Raw genomic sequence first — 2,799 nt, 5'->3', positions numbered from 1 at the left:
ACATTCAAACTTGGAACCATAAATAAATATTTAAGGCATCACACATACAAAAAAATTGCATTGCAAAAAAAATGACATGTTGTGTAACATTATAACCAAGAACAAGCCAAATACAGAGAAAAATAAATAAACGTATCAGGGTTGAACATAAGTTACAAAAAAAAACCAACATGTTTACAAATATTATTACTGTAGTTCTAATGACATTTTTTGGTGGAGGAGCTTGATGGACAAAATGTATTGTTTTATTTTGCACTGAAAAGTGGTTAAAAAAAATCTGTCCGTGAATTTGCACTTATGTGAAATTAATGGATGTAAAATTTAGATAAAATGATGAGATTTACAACAAAAGTTTATTTTGGATTGGATTGATTTTTTAGGATTATATATTCCAAACATAATATTTCTTTCAAAATAATTCAAAACCATTTTCAATCTTACCAACAAAAAAATTTACACATTTCAGACCAACTTTTTTTCACCAAGGGATAGTGCCAAAATAATTGTGTTCCAGTTTCAACATCAGGAGAACAAAATGCACATGTGACAATAATATATTTAATAATAATAATAATAATGCATTTTTGGTAAGGCGCCCGCTTTGAGACTGGGAGGTCGGTGGTTCGCGCCCCGGCCGAGTCATTCCTAAGACTTAAAAAGTGGTCGGCGGCGCCCTCTGTTGGCTGCGGCTGCATCGGCTCGCTACAACGGGTCAGGTGCAATCGACATTTCGTTCTGTGTACATTGTTACACAGAATGACAATACAAGGAAATTATTATTATTATTATTATTATTATTTAAAAGCGCCTTTCAAGCCACCCAAGGACACTGTACAGACAATTAGAAAATACAATGTAAAAAATTGTAAGCGAAATATTAAATAAAAACAAGACATAAAATCATAAAAAACATAGGAAATGGAGAAGCTATGTGTTGTAGGCAGTCCTGAACAGGTGTGTTTTTAGACGGGACTTAAAAGTGGAGAGAGGTGTGCAGTTTTGGAGGTCCGGAGGTAGATTGTTCCAAAGCTTTGGAGCAGTGCGACTGAAGGCTCTGGCTCTCATGGTGCTCAGGTGGGCAGGGGGCACTGACAGTCGGAGGGAGGACGAGGATCTGAGGGAGCGAGTGGGGACGTGCACCTGGAGAAGGTCGGACAGGTAAGGAGGGGCCAGGTTGTGAATGGCCATATATGTATATAGGATCAGTTTGTAGCTGATGCGATGTTGAACAGGAAGCCAGTGTAGCTGTTGGAGAACAGGGGTGATGTGCTGCTGGGAAGATGTTTTTGTGATGATGCGAGCAGAGGCGTTTTGAACCAGCTAAATTTTATGGAGGGACTTTTGAGGAAGGCCGGAGAGGAGAGCATTGCAGTAGTCAAGGCGGGATGTGACAAGACTGTGGACGAGAATAGCAGTGGTGCGGGGGGTGAGGGAAGGGAGGAGTATAGTAATATTGCGGAGGTGGAAATAAGCAGTGCGGGTGATGGTGTTGATATGTGTGTGGAAGGTAGGCATGCTATCCAGGATGACACCCAGACTCTTGACCTGGGGGGAGGGGGACACTAAGGAGCTGTCAATGTTGAGAGAGAAATTGAATAAAAAAATTGAAATTGAATTTATGAAACTTTTTTTCATTATGCACACTGGAGGGATATATCTTTGAATTATTAATCAATAGTTAGCTAACCAGATTTTTTTCCGTTCAATTGAATGAACACATTTATCCTAGAAAGACATCAAAAATGGAACTGTCACTGTTTCCTTTTTAATCACAGAACTGATAAGACCTCTGCTTTGATAAAGATTTTCCTAATCATAGTGCTATTCACAGATGTACTACAAATGTGTCGAGCTATCTCACCAATCTGATATTTTTAAAAAAATGCAAATGCAAGGGCGAGATTGCTCCAAAGACTTATGCAAAGTCATTAGGTAACACAGGAACATTGTATTTCTCATTTATTATTACCCCCTCAAAGACATTACACAGCACTAATGCAGAATAAACATATCCAACAGCACATTCAGCAGCAGCTTACATCAGATTTCATTATTTAAAATATGAGACAAGCAGGTCCATTCAATAAGCTTTTCCCCCTTGTGATTGGTCAATGAGCAATTTTTCAATTTTTTAATGTTTCAAGTGTGTTTCTGGGATGTGTTTTACGATTAGCTTAAAAAAAACTCTAGTTTTTTTCTTTTATTTTGTAGTTTATTTGTTGCTGCACTGAAAGTTAATCCTTATTTAAATTTACATGTGGAAGTTTCACGCAATGATTTCAGTTGTGTGAATTTAAAGTTGCTTAGTTAAAAAAGTTCAAAGTTTAAATTGTTTAAAATTTCAATGGAGAGTAAAAAAACAAATGCTATTATAATCTAGTAGAACAATGGAATTATATTATTTAAACAAAAACATAATTATTTCAATTTGTACATAATATTACATCATTGTTGGTAATAAAGTAATCAAGGGACCCCCAGAAATCTGTTTTTTTCTTTTTCTACTGCTTTTTAATTTTTTTATTTCTTCTTTCTTTTTTGTTCCCCTTTTCCCCAGCTTTTTACTTATTTGTATCTGCTTTTTTCTTCTTTCGTTATTCATTCGTCTTTTTTTATTCTTTTGTTTTTGTCATGGTCGCCGTGGCGACTGGTCTGCCCCGCCCCCTGGTCACCAGCTGAAGCAGATCAGCTAATTGCATGGCTGCTACTTAAGGTTGGGTTGTGGGTATTGCGGGGGTTGGCTCATTATACCTTTTCTGTTCTGTTATACCTTGTCCTGTTTAGTTTAAGTTGGAGGAA

The sequence above is a fragment of the Urocampus carinirostris genome, chromosome 9 (assembly GCF_059441175.1).
Source record: "Urocampus carinirostris isolate Australia breed hairy pipefish chromosome 9, RoL_Ucar_1.0, whole genome shotgun sequence".
Taxonomy (NCBI): domain Eukaryota; kingdom Metazoa; phylum Chordata; class Actinopteri; order Syngnathiformes; family Syngnathidae; genus Urocampus; species Urocampus carinirostris.
This window is presented reverse-complemented; position numbering follows the sequence as displayed.